Source organism: Diorhabda carinulata, chromosome X (assembly GCF_026250575.1).
Source record: "Diorhabda carinulata isolate Delta chromosome X, icDioCari1.1, whole genome shotgun sequence".
In the NCBI taxonomy this organism is placed as follows: Eukaryota; Metazoa; Arthropoda; class Insecta; order Coleoptera; family Chrysomelidae; genus Diorhabda; species Diorhabda carinulata.
The window spans coordinates 25,613,268-25,631,843 of record NC_079472.1 but is presented as its reverse complement, the minus strand read 5'-3'; the positions used below and the strand labels follow the sequence as shown (position 1 = coordinate 25,631,843).

Below are 18,576 nucleotides of genomic sequence, written 5' to 3'. Positions count from 1 at the left end.
CTTTTGTGATCAAATAATGTGTGTCGCGCTATTGACCTCAGCGTTCGCATTTTAGTAGTTTTTAAAATCCGCTTAGTTATGGTGTTCTCTGCTCTGGTCTCTATCGCATATGTCATTACGGCTCTCACACAGGTCTTGTATATTCTGACTTTGCTCCTGGGTGCACATTTACATTTGAACTATAACTACTATAACTACTATAACAATTTCAATGATTGATTCAAACTATTCTTTTCATTTGAAACTTTACTAATTCAATTATATATCTCTTATGACATAAGTTCAATTGTCAAATTTACAATGTGTATGTATTACGGCCTTTTTTCTTAATACTGCTTTACTATTTTCTGCGATGACGTTAAAGATGTTAAGTCGATGTTGATGGCATACCTTCTACTTTTTCATAAAGTAACATTACTATGAGTAATGTATGTTTTTTTATTCAAGAAATATACGTTTATGTACATTTCCGTTACTGTGACTGAATGATATTTCCACTTTTGAAATTCGAAAATCAATACTCTTGTATCAAGAATATATTTCATGAAATAAAACTTACAGCAACGAAATTCAAAGTAACTTGTAATGTTATATTTAATATCTATCTATTGGTTTTAAGATTCAGTTGTCCATAGAATTGGAGGCTTGATTTTACTCTACATTTCTCACATTCAATCAGCAACGATCTTTTTTGATGCCATAGACCAATTCATAAGCTTTTTATAAAAACATATTTCACTTTTTCATTTTATTAGATACATATCCATTTTCCGAATTGTGCAGGAAATAGATGATGTGTAGTGTAACAAAAATAAATTCAATTCTTTAGAGGAGAGTTCTTTAAAATCATCAATAGAAAAGTACTGCGTCCTTCTAAGTATCATCGAAACATAAATCGTATTTTTCATCTATTCATTATCCATGCTGTTATTTGTTCCATTTTTGTGTAATTATGATGACATGACAAATATTGAGCCATTAATAACTTGCATTGGGGTTTAATACGAATAGATTTTCCATCAAAGCCGCAAAAGTACAGACCATCAGTTTTGTGAACAACTTTCAGTTTTTTAGTCGAACAATATTTCGCTTTTTATTGATCCATCTCCATGAATTATAAGTTTGTGAATAACCACTAGTCTATAAATTCTTAGAAACCGAGAATATTCAATAAGCTTTTAAATTATTCAGAAATAGATCGAAATCGAACAAATAGACATAGATAGAGGAAAACTTTATCTTTGACATGAACGGGGTTTTCATTTTTATAGTTTCCCCTAGCTATAAGAATATAGAGTAATTTGGCTTAAATTAGTTGTTGAAAAATTAATAATAAGAGAGTGGTCACTAATCTATACAAAATATGTCAATTAGTGTTCGCCTTCCAACTTTTCTAGTACATTAATTTCAATTATATCAGTTTTTATTCAATTCAAATGGTTTGTTTAAAATTTCCTTTCTTGTTTTAAGAATAATTTTGTTATAATATAACTCATTTTCATTGAAATTTACATAAAAACACTGTTCTTCATTTTATTTAAAAATCATTTTATGGTGTACTAGAGATTTACTCAAATTTCTCACTTTCTTCTATAATATGAAATTGAAGAATGAATTTTCCATGATTCCAATCAATGCAACAAAATCTCTCCATGGACTCCACTGTTCTTTAATCGAAAACTCTCGCTAATCATTTACTTACTAGTTAGCAGTCACTTTTTTAAGAAATGTTCATTCAATATTCTCACTTTCTTTTGTAATATGAATCTTTATTGAATAAATTCATCATTACGCCAATTAATCTCATACAAATCTCTTGGTGTCGCTGTTCTTTGTTTTAATCGAAGCCGTTGCTATATATTTTGTTGTATAGTAGTCGATAGTCACAGTTCTTTGGAAGATTCTCTTAAATTTCTCTCTTTCTTCGGCAATATGAATTTTTCATGGATAAATTCGTCATAATTCCAGTCAATCTCATGCAAATTAGTTTATAAACGCCATTCTTCAATTTGATCGAAAACTCTCGCTACCCAAGTTCCTTAATTTTGTTTTTCTTTTAATCTATTCAAAGAATTTCTGACGATGGGGTGAATTTATACACAATGCTGCTCACTTTCTTACTTAATTTGTTTATACGTTTACTTCAAGTTCCCTACACCATTCACTAAGATTATCACTAACACTTGAAATAATCAAACCGGTTCATGTCGTGGATGAGTTCGTAACATTCTAATAAAAAACTCTCGATACCCATTTCGTAGGTCAGAAGTCACTGTTTTTGAAAGGTTTGATCAAAATTCACATGCTCCCTTCTTTGAAGAATGAGTTTGTCTTAATCACTGGCATGCTAGAAATTTCCGCATTTTCCCGTAATATAAATGAATTTCTAGCAACTTATATATTCCAATCATTAAGTGAAATCGATTTGTCAAAAGTTATAGTATATTGTTGAGAAACCATGATTGTAAATCAAACAGCATTATTTCTATTTCATAATAATAACATATAAGAGTTTAATATTAAATTTTCAGCTCTATAATTATTAAGTTCTTCCGACACATGATATCTTACTGTTTTCATTATTTTTCTAGATATTTTTACATATTCAAATAGGTACATTCAATTTCGGAATAGTTTTTTAATAAATAAAAGTTTCTTCATAAACCACCCAAAATGTAAATTAGAAATTAATGAAATCGCTAAGAAAATTACACATTCGACTAGTAAGCCTAACCATATTCATCTTAACACCACCAAATTGAAATTTTAATTTTGTAGTTAATATTAACAATGTTACCCTGTAGCGTACGTGGACTGTAATTGACAAGTTTTTAATTTGTAAATTGATTGGAATGTCAGACTTATCAAGACTGAAAATGCACTAAAAGAACTGCGTTACCTATTTTTCATTAATTCTCCGTTATCAACATTATTAGATTGAAACAAAACCGAAAAGGTTCACCAGATAGATTTGATTTATTATTTTTGCTACAAAGCGTCATTACAAGTATCCATCCTCCTATGTTTTCACGCCATGATCAAATGAATCACAAATGCGTGAATAATATCTGTGGGTATTGAAGAATAACAGTTATAAGAGGGTTGCTACTCAAGTTTTGAGATATAAAAACTAATATTTATAATTGGTTATAGCTTTATTGTTTTTCAAAAAATATTATTCATTAACATCAATAGACGTACCGTTATCCGTTGTGTTGTCAGGAATTGGAGATGGGTGCTAATACTCATCCGGAATCGTGGACAAATCCTATCGTTGCTCTGTTTTCCCATACTTACATATGCATCAATAAATTTCAGGCCAGACATATTAAAATTGAAGTAAACGTTTGAAAAATATTTATGCATAGATATGTACCCGATAGCTTTATCTGCTGGAGATATTAGAAAGTTATAGCAAGGATGTGGTTATTATCAGTCGGCAAATGAGGGTTTTATGTTTTATGCAGCTGTAGCTCTTTTTTCGATATAATTAAATCTTATTCTGAAATACTAGATTATTCGATATGTACTCCACATTTTATGTGTATAAAATTAGTCTTACTTTGATTTAAAATCATTCACCTTCAATACTCTCTTTCAAATATTTCATGCATTGTTCTCTTTATGGTGTTTATTGTTCATTTCATGTTTTCAATTTTATCGTTTTTCATTAAATGTGGAATGTATATTTCGTGTTCGTTCTTCATCCTTCTAATTAATCCATTGTAAACCATTTATTAATAGGCTTGGTTTTCATGTAGGGACAGAAATGTTATTTCTGATCACTTCAGTCATTCAATAACTCCTCATCTGCTCGGTTAAGAATCGTAATCAAGACACGATTATTTGGAGTTTCCAAGGTCGCGGATGCAGGAAATTTCATCAATAATTGGATAGATTTACTTCCGTTTCGTCTTTTTGAAATGAATTTATGATAAACACTAAACGGCTCTTCCTGTTAACGATAAAAATATGCCTTATTTGAGATAACTTAATTTAAGATAAAATGAACTTAATCTAACCTAATCAGAAAATAGCTATATGGGCGATTTAGTCGAGGAAAGCAATGATAAAAGTTCGATTAACTATTTAAGCTAACTATATACTCGTATACATTACTAACAAAACAATATACTCAAAAATATATACTAAAAGTAAAATTAAACTTAGTCGCGCGTGCCAAATGTATAGGAGCAGCGTAGTTCCGCTAATATTGTTTGAGATCTGCTCTCGTCGCTGTATAGATAAAGAGTGAACTTCTCTTCGATTGAAACCGTCGTGTAAATGAGTAGTAGAAGGAGCGCCATGAAACAACGTAGAAAGTAAAAGGAGGTAGGTTGAATGATTTTTCCTAAAACGTGTACGAGGTATACCGAAGAGGATTAAGTTAATTACATGCTATTAGAAAATTAACAAAGTGATCAAAGAAATGTAACTTGGAATTTCCAAACTGGGACAACCTGGGAAAGACGTCGATCAGTTAGAAGTCCAAGGATTATTATTTTATTGAGAAAGTTGTTTAGGAAAACGTTCGTGTGCCTGCATTTTTTTTTAATATGGTGGCCCCAGAAACGTTTCTCGGTCTACTTAAAAGCATCAAGAAAGTTGAATAAATAAAACATGAACAATAATTTGACTTTTTTTGGGGGGTACGCTTTTCTCCTCCTCGGCCAAAATAAGATATACTCTTCAATTCACAAACTTAGTCAATCAATACAATTATGAATGAAACCGGGCAGATACGGAAGTATAGATAATAATAGAACAGTTTGTACTACAACTATTTATTAGCAATATTCATGAGCAGTACTCCATTACTGACATTTAGGCCATTATTAAATCTGTTGATGGAAATATCAGTTTTGTCTTATATAATTGAATATCTTCTTAAATAAATTATTTCTCCCACAATCATATAATATTGAAGTTTCATTTACATATATGGATCATATAAACTACCAATCTATCCAGTAATGGTATGAAAGAAGATTTTAGTAGTGGAATAATGGAAAATATTCAAATGGGTTTCTTATTTCCTAATTTATCCAACCTATTCTTCAACTGTGGGTTAAATTATCTGTATTACTTAACGATATCAATATCTAGATCAATTTGCGTGATACATTTTCTTTTCAATTACAATGACCGACATCCAATTACCAACAAAATCCTAACCGTTTCAATACCAATTCACAAAGTTTTTCTTACATCTGTCAACATCGTTGATAGAAAATCAATATTCGGGAATTCTTTGAAATATAATTCGTTACCACACTCTTCACAGTTTTCAACATGTTTTAGTTGGAAGGAAATATGTTAGTGAGATATGTTTCCATCAGACAGGGATTTCTTGGAAATGGACCTGGCAAAACATTGGGGAGTTGACGGTTATATTATACTACCACCACCCACACTGAACTTTTCCATGCGGCAATGGTATCGGAGTATGCGCTTTAATATCATAGATTTCAATAATCGCCTTTCTGTTATAAAATATAAAACTAGGTGTACTCAACGAGTATATTGAATATATGTTTTCCTTTATCTTATAGTTTTGAATTATCTATATAGTACGAGGGTTGTTAATTAAATTTTGAGGTATGCCAACACTGATGTGAATATGTCAAATCTGACTTCTTCTTCGTCAAATCTAATTTCTTCTTATTCCCATAGCAAATAGGAGGTTGATGCATTCAAGTCACATGTTTTGGAAGTTTTCACCTCAATGGGAATCGAAAAAATGCTCCGATAATTAGTTCAAACGTATGCAAAAGTGTACTGATCTTAACGAAGAATATTTTGAAGAACAATAAAACCATATCTAATTATAAATATTTGTTTTTATCTGACTATCTCAAAACTTAAGTGGCAACCCTCGTATTAAAATTATAAATTGGAGCTCTTCATACTCAACCCAAATTGGTAGAATAGTTTACTTAGATCTTTTGAACGGTTCCAGTTGTTTTAAATTCTGCTATTTTTCATATAAAATTTTATCTCGCAATCTAAATAATTTTTCCCGAAGTAAACTTTGCCTGTGATAAGATTAAAATCAAGTGTCTAATAAAGTTTTTTAGTTTTTCTTGTTTCCCATAACAGAGATACTCACGAACTTGATATTTTAACTCATTTTAACTCATAAATTGATATTTAATTAGATATTGGAATTCCAATTAAGTTTTCTACTTCTTCTTATGTAGAAATAATACAAAACTTGAGAAACATATAGCGACAAATTAAGAAAAGTTAAAATCAAACTCAATCGGTTGAAAATCAAAGAATTATCATTAAAGGAAGGGTTATGAACAATGTAGTTAAGTTATCTATGATAGATAAAAACTTGAGGTGGTAATATCCGAAAAATTTCGTTTGTGGTGGTTATTCTGAGGTCAGATGAAACTTGAGCAAGTGGTAGTAATAAAATGTCTGACATCACGTTAAGTACTAGAAAAAATTTCAACATGCATGCATGATTAAACATATTTTCATTCTATAGGAGAAACGAATCAACGGATGGTTTATTTTAAGGCAACACAATCCGTTCTTTTGTAAAGTATATATCAAATCCAAATTACCTAGTAAATTTCTGTCCCGAAAATATGATTTGAGAGAGAGAGAGAGAGAAATGCTTTATTGTCAAAAATTGTAACAATTTGTACAAAAAAGCTTGTAAAAACTAAAAAACAAACATAAAAATAACCAAATAAAGATACAAATAACATAAAATTCCAATATACAGAAGAAAAACACAATGAGTAACAAAATTATAGGTAATAGTAATAGATGATAATTAGTATATGAGTCCATAGTAAAAATTCAACCAGGATGCAGCAGGTCCGAAATTAAATATTATTAGAATAGAAGTCGTTTACAGAGTAGAAGGTACTTCCAATAAATATTCCCTCAAATTTGTGCATTTTTTAATTCTGAAATATTGAGCCCTTAACTAATTCTAAATGTGCGAGTAGATAGGTAAAGGTCGTGCTCCGCGATCCTAAGAGGAGACCGGGCAACGATCGTTCTGAAATTGGGGATGCGTGCTTACGAATTAGGCAAACGGATTCAAAGGTGAATAAGGAAGAAAAAGTCAGAATCTTTAATCTTTTACAGAAATCCCTGCATTGAGCCCTGCTATTTAGTCCGAGTAAATATCTACTAGCTCTCTTTTGTAGTTTGAAGACTCGCTCAAATAGAGTCATACCCCAGAAAGGAAGAGCATATCGGAGAGCATAATAGACTATTAGAAGGTGGATAAGCTCAGTTCGTTGGAAACTGATCTCAGCACAAAGCGGAAGGAACTTAATTTCTTAGATAAGGCGGTATATTTGAACTCAAATTCGTCCTTCCAGTTAAACTTTGTCAAATACTCATGAAACTGATATTTCTATAGTAATAGTTTTTAAAAATTGTTTTATAATAATAATTTTACATAATCGAGATAGATGGTTCAACTCACAATATTCCATAAAGCTTTATGTTTGAACATTTGTCAATTAGTTTGTAACAACCAATTCTTACTTTCAATTATAACCAAGGAAATGGTGGCCAAAAATATCGGCGCGTCCACCATATATTCAAATGTATCCTGCTGCCACGTTGATATTATATTGTGCATCCACCAATATTTGACCTGTATTACTAGGCAGCATCGATAAGCATTAATTAATTCCATTATAAAACTAGTTTTAAAAGGAATCTCTTGAAAGGAGAAGACATTTGGTATGAAACGTCATTTAGCTCACAGTTTTACATTTTTGTAATTTTGAATGCTAGGCATTACTTCATTATAATAAACTAGGCATTACTTCATTATAATAAACTAGGCATTGTGTCAAACCACTATTTTTCAATTTATACACGGAACATATATTCCGAGAGAACTTCGGTGAAGATGTTGAAGAAGGTATAAAAATAAATGGTGTGACCGTAAACAAGTTCCGGCATGCCGATGATACTGTCCTCGTAGCTGACTCAATAGAAGGCTTAGAAACGTTATTAGATCAAATGGTTGAGAAATGTCAGGAATATGGAAGGAAACTTGATACCAAAATGACTATGTACATTATCATCAGCAAAAATCCAGTGGCGATGGTGACAATGAACCATTAAAACGAACGGAAAAGATTGACTATTTGGGAACACTATGACAATGGGGTCACTCAACAGAAATAAAATGTCGCATTGAGAAAACTTGAACAGCATCCGTTACACTGAAAAACATCTTGTGTTGTCACGATCTAAGTTTACAGCTTCGCGTCAGGGTATTAAGATGTTAGGTGTTTTCTATTCTTTTGTATGGTATAGAAGCAGGGACACTGTCGGAAACTAGACTTAAAAAGCTCGAAGCTTTTGAAATGTGGGCATATAGGCGTATGCTCCGAATCAGCTGGCAGGATAGAGTGTGTAATGACGACGTTATGGTACAAATGAGAAAAGATCTGCTAAGACCAGAAAATTATCTTACTTCGCACATGTAATGCGCAATCCTGACACTTATAGTGTATCATCCAGGAAAAAATAGAGGGAAAACAGAGTTCTGGAAGAACAAGAACACCATGGATGAAAAATTTTCGTCAGTGGTTCAGTCAGATAACTAATTTACTCTTCCGAGGCTATAGTGAACAAAATTAACATGGCCAACATGATCGGGAACGTCCGATAAAGGATTCGGCACTATACGAAGAAGAAGTCATTGTGAATAATAAAATAGCAACGTCTCCATATTGGTTTTTCTGAGAATAAGTAATCAAACAATTATATACGTTTCACACACGAGGTGTTTTGATACACATGCCAAATAATTAATTTTCAGATGTAAATACAAGGGATAATAATCCAAAATAAATTTATAAATGGAATCGATTATACGAGAGCTGCAACTTGAGTTTTGAGAAATGACAACGTTGTTGTGACTATATAAAATACGTCGTTGCCATCATAAAGTTCGAAATCATCAATGGTGAACTTACTCATAACGTGTTGTCATACGAGTGCTCTTTGATTTGTTCACATATACTTGAAACATTCATCTTGGTAAACAAATAGATTTGAATCGCCAACATTTTCGTTCAATGATTTTCTAAAGAACAATCGTCTATATAGGTCTTTCAAAACAAGCTGAATTTAACAAAAGTTCGCATGAAAGCAAATGGTTTTTGGAATAACTGGACATGTCATCACCGTTCCATTAGAGCAACGTAGAATGGTCGATTCTTAATGGTACATCAGCATTTATTCGACATTCGAGAGAATTGTTAGACAAAACCAATCAGAAATCATTCTCCATCACGACAATATAGAGCTCTCATACATCAATTAAAACAAAAACATTTTTAAATTGTAAAAACATCGAATTGATTTCTTCTTCTTATGCCCGCAGTTCCAAAATAAATTACGAGCTCAACGTGTTTCTACACCTGAAAAAGCGGGTGATGCTTTCAAATCACATGTTAATTCAAACGCATTTACAAGTGTATTAATCTCAATAGAGGATATTTTCAAAAACAGTTAAGCTATATCCGAAACTCAAAAATTAAGTAGTAAATCACGTATACCATTACAGCATTATAGAAATGTCGAGCAATGCGCGTATTTTTGCTCAAAAGATTTGACTGCAATATAAATTCATTTATACTTCGTATTGTGTACACTTATCAGACCAATAAAGACGATTTATAATTATTATTATTATAATATACTTAACCCAAATTAAGAAGAGTTTTGTTAGACATGAGGGCATCATCGATATTAATGCTATCTAACTATTCTTCTTCTTAATCGTACGTTAGGACTTAGTTCTGTATTTGCATCAATGGTTGCCTAGCTTCAGCTGGGATGATGAAGATCAACTTTCATACCATCTTGTAGGTGGTCGGGATGTATTCGGTTTTTCTTCCTTTGCAATCTTTGCCAACCTGTCATCTGACATTCTGTCCACGTGGTCTCTCCATTCCCTCCGCCGATGTAGCTATTATAGTGAATAATTCAATGCTTCCAGCACTTTTACGGAGAGCATAACTAATCAACTACAGTAACAACATATCTGAGTAGAGAAAATGAGTATAGTCACACCTAAATGGAGTTTCTCTAAAGATAATTTTTAAGTTTCTTGCGCAAAAAAGCATCATTGAAAAGTATAGGAAAATAAGGTTCACTTCTACTTATTAGAAACATAGATACTAAGAAAGATAGTTGGGATCCAGATCTATTCACTTATACGCACTAAGATTTTCGATGTATATAACCATTGAAACAGAGCAAGTACGTTACTTCATTTGATCAGCAGTTTTTTATGTAAGATACCGTTAACGATAAAGATGACGAAAATATTGTTGAAGAAGAGATTATAGTAAAGGCTTTGATGAAAACTTATTTTCATATTTTCTCTCCCACAATTTGATATTGTTCACGCCGATAAGTTCAGTTTTTCCTCAAGAATTTTCAGTCTTAAAGATGAAGCTGACAAAAATATTACTATGGAAGCCGTGATTGTAAAGACTATAGTTAATTATTTCATCGATGAATTCAGTTTTTTGTAATGAATTTCTAGACTTTATAATAGATTTATTTAGTGATGCTTCTACCTGAAACGTACACCAGCATACTTAGTATTCATTTGGAAGAAAATGTTGCTATAGTTTATAGTTTAGAATTTTTTCTAGAGTAATACTTAGATTGAATAATAATATTTAGAGTAGTTTTTATGAGCATCACTACTGGTTATTTCGTCATATCACAACTTTATTTCTCGTATTTCACAACATACGGGATCTGACAAAAGCAGTAAGTACTTGTACAGTCACCATTTCGTATTGATTCAATCATAATACGGTATTTATTCACACAAAAAAATTGTCATTAATCTTGGATATCACGTTCGAAATCATATGCAGAAAATGGACAATGTTTCAACATTATCTTTATAAATTCGGTGGTGAATAACATATAGATTGCAGGAACTGTAAAAAATTTTTTGTCAAATGAACTGCTCCTGCGGTTTACAGAATAATTCATTTCCTGAGCTCAAATTTCATTTTAACGTAGTTTCTACTAGGAAATGGAAAGTTTCATGTTTTGATTATAGGCTTATCAAAATGGATTGCTAAAAGGAGGACGCTAATTTATCCAACCATATTGATTACTAGATTGTTCCAGTCTATATATGGAAGATTCGCTCCTGATTTAACAGTATAACTGTGTCAATCTTCGAAATATTAACTTCTCAGTATTTTGTTGCATTACACATTTAATGATTGTTTCATTATCTAATATGTAATCATTTTTATTCATCTATTTATTAATGAATTATTGTAGAAAGAATAGGAGATGCTCTTATGATAGCTGACAATTATTAAAATGTGTACTCCTCATAATACTTTTTAACACTGTCAAACGAACATTTTGTTAACGTATTCAGAGACTAAAATTGGAATAATTGTACCTAAATATTTCTAATAACTGATTATCTCTGATGTGAGTTAATTGTCAATTTGCAGCTTAAAGTACAAACCAAAAATATACATTTATGCAATCTTGTGACACTTATTCATAGATATGCAAATATGCTATTGAAAGGAGGAATATAAATAACGTGAAAAGTATTTATATCTTAGTGCACAACTTATGTTCAATTCCAGGAATATTGTCTATTATATAGAATATTCCACCTACAACATTTCTTTAGAAATTTGAGTAATTGGTTTCAGTATAATTCTCTTCATAAGATGATTACTTGCTGTTTATAAGAAAAGGGTAATCCTTCAGATTTCAAAGAACTTGGGACTACTCGAGTATCGGTTTTCCGTCTAGAACATCAATTATTGCTTCGTTGATGTCAAAATCATTACTTTTTTCACACTCAGAATTTTTTTATTTTCTTATTTCTGCAAAGTAAATCTATGTACAACGTTGATAACTTTCTAAGGTCATTCTTAAGGTGAGAAGTTAGTATAAAATCAATCTAAAAGTATGCTTCCATGCTGTGTGAGAATGAAAGAGGTTTCATAATAACATACAGTTTGTTTTAAGATATCGAGGTAAAGGATTGGGTATTTTGGACAGAAATGCTCTCCACACCATTGAGAAAAGAACTATTTTAGCATATGTGCTTTAGAGTTTGTATAGACACCTCGCGCTTTAGAGTTTGTATAGACACCTCGCGAGAAATCATATATACATTATTTCCGACAGTTACGCAGCCCTGAATTCATACTTATAACTATATAAGCCAAAATGTCTGAGGAACTTCCCTAAAGAAATAGACAATAAACTGTCCAGTTTCTGGCAGGTTTCTGTCCCGTGAAATAATACAATCAGAGAATAGGTATGGCAGAGGATAATAATTGCAGATCTGCGAGCAAGCCATAGAGACAGTAGGGCATCGACTTTGAGAATATGCTGAGCATTCTAGGAGGAATGCTACGTGATTTGGATGCAAAACAATGAACTGCAAAGTAATGCATAAAACACTATTTTAAGTTAGGCACAGAGCAGCTGGAGTTTGAAAAAACTGAAACACAAACATAAAAATAACTGAATAAAGATACAAATAAAATAAAATTTCAGTATACAGAAGAGAATCTCAAGGAGTAACAAAATTATAGGTGATAATTAGTATATAGTCCATAGCAAAAATTAAACCAGTATGCAGCAGGACCATCGAAGTCTTTTACAGAGTTGAAAGTACTTTTCAGTAAATATACCCTCAAATTATTGCGGAATGCAGGAAAAGATGATATCGATTTGATTTCAATTGGCAAGTGATTGTGGATTTTTTTGCATTGTAAATTATTGAGCCCTTGACTAAATCTGAACGTGGAGTAGGTAGGTAAAGGTCGTGCTCCACGTTTCTAAGTAGAAAGCTGTGTAACGATTTTTCTGAAGTTGGAGAAGTGTGCTTACGAATTGGGTAAACGGATTCAAAGATGAATAATGACGGAAGAGTCAGAATTTTATCTGCTTTTAAAGAAGTCCCTTCAGTGAGCAATGCTGTTTACTCCGAGCAGCTCTCTTTTGTAGTTTGAAGATTGGCTCAAATTGAGACGCACCACACGTCCCCAAGAAAGGAAGGTAATATTGGATATGCAAGTCAATTAAGAGCATAATAAACTGTAATGGATGTGGATAAGTTCAATTTTAGAAATGTTAAAACAGAGAAGATTAGAATCGCACAATGATTTAAGGGTGATTAGATCACTAGTTATGGTTGTATGAAGTACCGTGAGATCAGGGTTGCTCCAAGAGAAACTAGTGTGGTCTGCACCTAGACATATTTAACTCTGATGTCTACATAGGCGATGTCGATTATCAACAGAAGAAACAAAATAGGGCCTAGTTCTAAGCCTTGAGGCACTCCACATTTTATTGGTTGCAAGAAGACATCGTTGATTCAACCTTTACAAGCTGACTTCTATTAGTAAGGTATGACTTGAACCATGCGTGAGGTGTTTCCCTAAAACCGTACTACTGCATTTTGTTAATTAAAATATTATGATTAACACAATCGAAAAATCGCAAAAAGTTGTTGCAGTACAGTGATGGTTGGATAGGCTAGAGTAGATATTATTTAGGAGGGAGAATATAACATCATTAGTGCATTTGTTACTTAAAAACCCATATTGATGAGTACTGATAAGTAATAATAAGTATTTTATATGTAAAGACATATGATGAAAGCCTCTTCTTGACCAATATTTCTATGAGCATAAAACACTATTTTAACTATAGGGATAGAGCAGCTGCAAGCCAGAACGACTACCCAAACTATATTTTCTTACTTTGAATAGAAATAAGAGCATAAATTCATGCTATACCCTCTACACCTATATTGAATGAACAATTAGGATTTATCAAAATCCACGGCTGGTGGAATCAAATAAATATTTGATTAATTACATTTTCCAATTATTCTCAGAAAGCTGGGATTAATAAAAAATAATAATATGGAGATGTTGAAATTGTGGCCTTTTAGCTTGACGTCCAGAAAATTCAGTAGGTTCAGTAATACTACAAATGTTACATATTTGAAGTCATCTCAATATTTCTCCATACAACTTGATCACGAATGATTGTGTTACAGTTATTTTTGAGAATGATTGTGAAGATTGTGTTATAGCAACGAACAATAAATTATTAGTCAGTGTAAATTTTGACGTCAAAAAAGATGTCCATCGAAATCGTGAAAATCGAAAAATTGGAGTATCGAGTCATCATCAAGTACCTGTATTTAAAAGGGTTAAGAGGTAAGCAGATTTAGATAACAGCTATGCTTAATACCCTTGGTGATCAATGTCCTTCGTATCCGTGAAAAATTAGACTGCAAGCTTCAAAAGAGGTAAATTTTCCGTTGATGATGACTGATCGGGAAGGCCAATTTCAGTCCCCGAAAATACCGAATTGCAGTTCATCACATGATTTTATCAGACCATCGAATTGGGCTAAAACGGATATCTGAAGCACTGAATATTTCATACGAACCCGTTTATCATTTAATTCACGTCAATTTGGACATGAGAAAAATTGCTGCAAAATGGATCCCCAAATGTTTGAATGTTGACCAAATGCGTTCAAGGGTAGAAGCATTGCTTTCGATCTGTGCTCGATTTGAAGACAATGTAGACTTCTTAAACCGAATAGTTAGTATGGATAAGACTTGGGTACGTTTCCACGATCCAGAAACAAAGCAACAATCGATGGAATGGCGACACTCTGGTTCTCCAAGACCAAGATTTTTTGGTTAAGGGTAGAACAATAACTGGAGATTGCTATTCGATATTACTGACTACTCTACGGGAGAAAATTGAAGAGAAAATACACAGTTATTTTTTTATCAATTATAAGTCTGAATAATAAAGAGCTGAATTAATCTTATTTTCTTCCTTGTGGTTTTTGTTCTGTTTTGTCCCTAGGCAATATGATTCTATTCAATTTGTTTCAACTCAGTCGGTAACTTTTGTAGAATAAGCATGATATTCCGTTTAATTATTTTATTCAGGTTCACGAAATAATAAATTAGAGCTCATGTCGTATCCAAGCGAGTTGATCACGAACCTAAATATTTCCATATTTATAAATAATGTGTTTATACAACTATCAAATTCTAGAAGCAAATAAAGAAATTTTATCAAGATTTTTATGAATAATATTTTGAATAATTCATATCATTCTGATTATCATTCATTTGATATAGAGAATTACTATTTTTTTGAACGTTTTACAAAGTGGCCGATAGTCATTTATCTCTATTTTGGAATACATCAAATAAGTCTCTAATGACATCCATTCCAACTCAAAGCAATTAATCTGTCTTTTTATTTATCAATTATTACAATGGTTACAAAAGTGTCCTTTAATGCCTTTATATTTCACCCAAGATAATAAGAAAAAAATATTCATAGACTCGAAGTTGTTCTAATCATTCATCAATGCTGATTGTTGATCATCCAAATCCTTGTTGATAAAAAATGCATTGAAAATATTAGAAAAAGTGTTCGTCGTCAACGGAATATACAAGCATTATCTCTTCCAAACAATTCAAGTGATTAGAATTGTTTGTATAATTTCCACAAAACTTTTTATCAGAATATAGAGAAAGGACAAATATAAAAATTTTCACTGTATGAAACATTAATAGTATTACATTGAAAAATCTCTAGATATATAGAATAGTAGAACAGAAAATTTAGATTTAATTTACATATATATACTTACAAAGGAGTTAGTATCGATATTTGCTCAAAACATTTGTTACATCATAAGGGTATGAACTTAGCATCCCTCTCTTTTTTCTTTCACTTATACACCGAGGCAACGCTTATATATTATATAAACAGAGTTCAACGCACAATAATTTTTCGCATGTGAAATTTCACTTGTTATGTTAGTCAGCACAATGTAGATTATTTTGCACAATAAATTCACCAATAATTTTAGTCAAAGCCGCTGCATAGCTTCGGTAAGATATTGAAATGGAAGCACGTAGCCTGAGTAACATTACTTTATAATGTTCTTTCATTGGTATGATAACATCAGAAATAAAAGTACTACAAAAGTTTTTACACCTCCAGACCACATATCTGAATATGTTTCTTCACAGAAATGATAAAATGAGCTATTTCACTAAAATCAAGAGCTGTTTAGCTTCAGGGATGAAATCGAAGATGAAATTTTTTTCACCACGTTCTAAATCAACGGAAAAATGAGGCTAATATAAATAGATGCTTTGAAAACCTTTTACTGAACCGGAATCCTTTTCTGCCATAAAAGAATCTAATAGAAAGTGTTTCAAGGGAATGAAGAATCTAGAAGACGCTCTCATGATTTTACCAGTGTTGTTAAATCTAATAAATATGTTGCTTCTCCAGACTTGCTGCTGTCTAATGAAGTAGGTGATGAATCTAACAGAAATTGACAAGTACAGATTATATGGGGAAGAGAAGAAATGTAGTTACGGAATGTCCTTTCTCTTAAAACCAACAAAGAGAATAATTGAGAGGGTAAATGTTCAGAGTAATCTTATTGATGTCAGCCCAGATATTAGTGTTCATGAGGACTCTGGAACTTGGCCGTAAGCTGTGAATCATCTTCGGCCAAAGAAGCTTTGATAATGAGACGACCCTGAATTCACAGTTTAATATCACCCTTTATACAATCTATTATCCAATTAAAAATAGATATAGTGTAAGGTCGGGAAATCCCTCAGGGCTTAATTCGAATTTTACACTTTCCTGCGCATATTAAATTTTTGGTTTGAGCAACAACCAACATTTCATGAATTGTGGATACTACATTTAGTTAAAAATACATATGCAATTGCTTATCAAGAGATTATACATTACATCTCTTAAATGGGTTTCAGAAGAATTAATCGAAGGATGATCATGCTGCAATTATTTGTTAATAGATAATGGAGGTGAATGTAGATGAATCAGTAAATACATTTTTTCAAGAAATGTCTATCACTTAAGAAATACTTTATTACCTTCCTTCTATCTACTTGAAATCTTCTGGTGTATAGATCTTAACATTGTAACTAATGGAATTTTATCTTTTCAATTTATCATTATTATGAATATCTGGATATATTTGATTAGATTGAGTATTGTGAAGAATTTCAATAGCATCCATTAAGAAAATCATCTATTGCAGCAGCTGTTTTATCAAGGTAAAAAGGTTGGAGGTGTCTCAAGAGACAGTAATTTGATCATTTTGTTTATTTCTCCTGAAATCATTGGGATTGTAATTCTGAAGTGAATTAATTATACTGCAAAAAACTGAGATAAATGATATTCAACTATTTAATTGAAAAAACTGGTTAAGATCAAAATAATAAAACAGTTAATACTATGAACCTTGTCTTAAAAAAGAAAATGTGGAATAGGTTTCATCTCGAATGCAAGACTGTGATTGATAATAATAATGAAATACAAATAAGAAATTTTATTCCTTTGAAATGACGTCAAGTCAGAAAAAATCGTAACACATGTTTCTAGGAGAAAATATAGTGCACAAAACCGACAGTATTTTCAATTTCAAACCACTAGTATCAATTAGAATTAATTGATTTGCGTGACCGTAGGTAACCAATTCGCGCTAGAACTGATAAAGTGATTAACACTAACGAGTGGATAACTGGTTAAATCTACTGATTAGACACATAATCGGAGGTGACAAGAAGGAATAACCATTTCTTGTAATACATTTCAAAAATCTATGCAATTCATTTATTCTATTCAAATATAGTTAATAAGAAAATAACCTACATACTTGTATGTATGATAAACAGGTATTTTTGATAAATCCGCCACCAAATCTATTCTTGGATCTGTATCCGATCTCGGAAAACAAGTTACATCGTACAAAGTAACATCCTTTTGCCACTACAGTAAAAAGTTTACATCTACTCGTTACAAGTTGCCTCTAAAAAAAAGTTACATCTACTATGTACAGCCTGTCCTAATTAACAGAGTAAAGCTCAGATAGTTACATGTAAAACAGTTGAGCTTCTAAGCATTAATCAGTCAGCTTGAAAAGATCCAAAATGAATGATTAAAGAAACGTATATGGAAATGAAAGCTGTGTCTAAGGTAACAAACGATCTAAAAATGTAACTGTAAACTGGAACTTACAATCTGTAGAATACATTGAGCTATGTCTTCTGAGCGACTGGTTCTACTATAAGGATGAGTTGATCAATTCAACCGCAACTAAAACACACACATCTTTAATTTATTTCCAAATTGTTTCGTTTTCTTATCCTTCATCAACTCACACATTACGGTATGGCTGAACCTTGTAAAATAAGCCGAATCACTAAATTGATTGAGCTTTCCAAATACTCGTACTTAAAACTGCATTTGTTTAGATGAACTTTGCTTTTCAAATATTTTCCTTCAATACTCTACGCTTAAATATACAAAAAATATCTCTCCGTCGGATTGTATAAACAACATCTTGAAGGAATCGAATTACAGTTTGAAATTGTTTTTCATACTGTGGATATGTTATGAACTAATCATTAACCTTTTAAGGGTATTCTCCTCTGAACCATTGAGGATTTTCCTTTGACTAGTAGCAGCA

General features: G+C 31.8%; 1 protein-coding gene across 7 annotated transcripts in view; it reads left to right on the top strand.

The window, feature by feature from the left end:
• LOC130901476 (potassium voltage-gated channel subfamily H member 6) overlaps positions 1 to 18,576 on the top strand; it is a 286,333-nt gene that overhangs the window by 173,306 nt on the left and 94,451 nt on the right. The gene's annotated exons all lie outside the window — the stretch shown is intronic.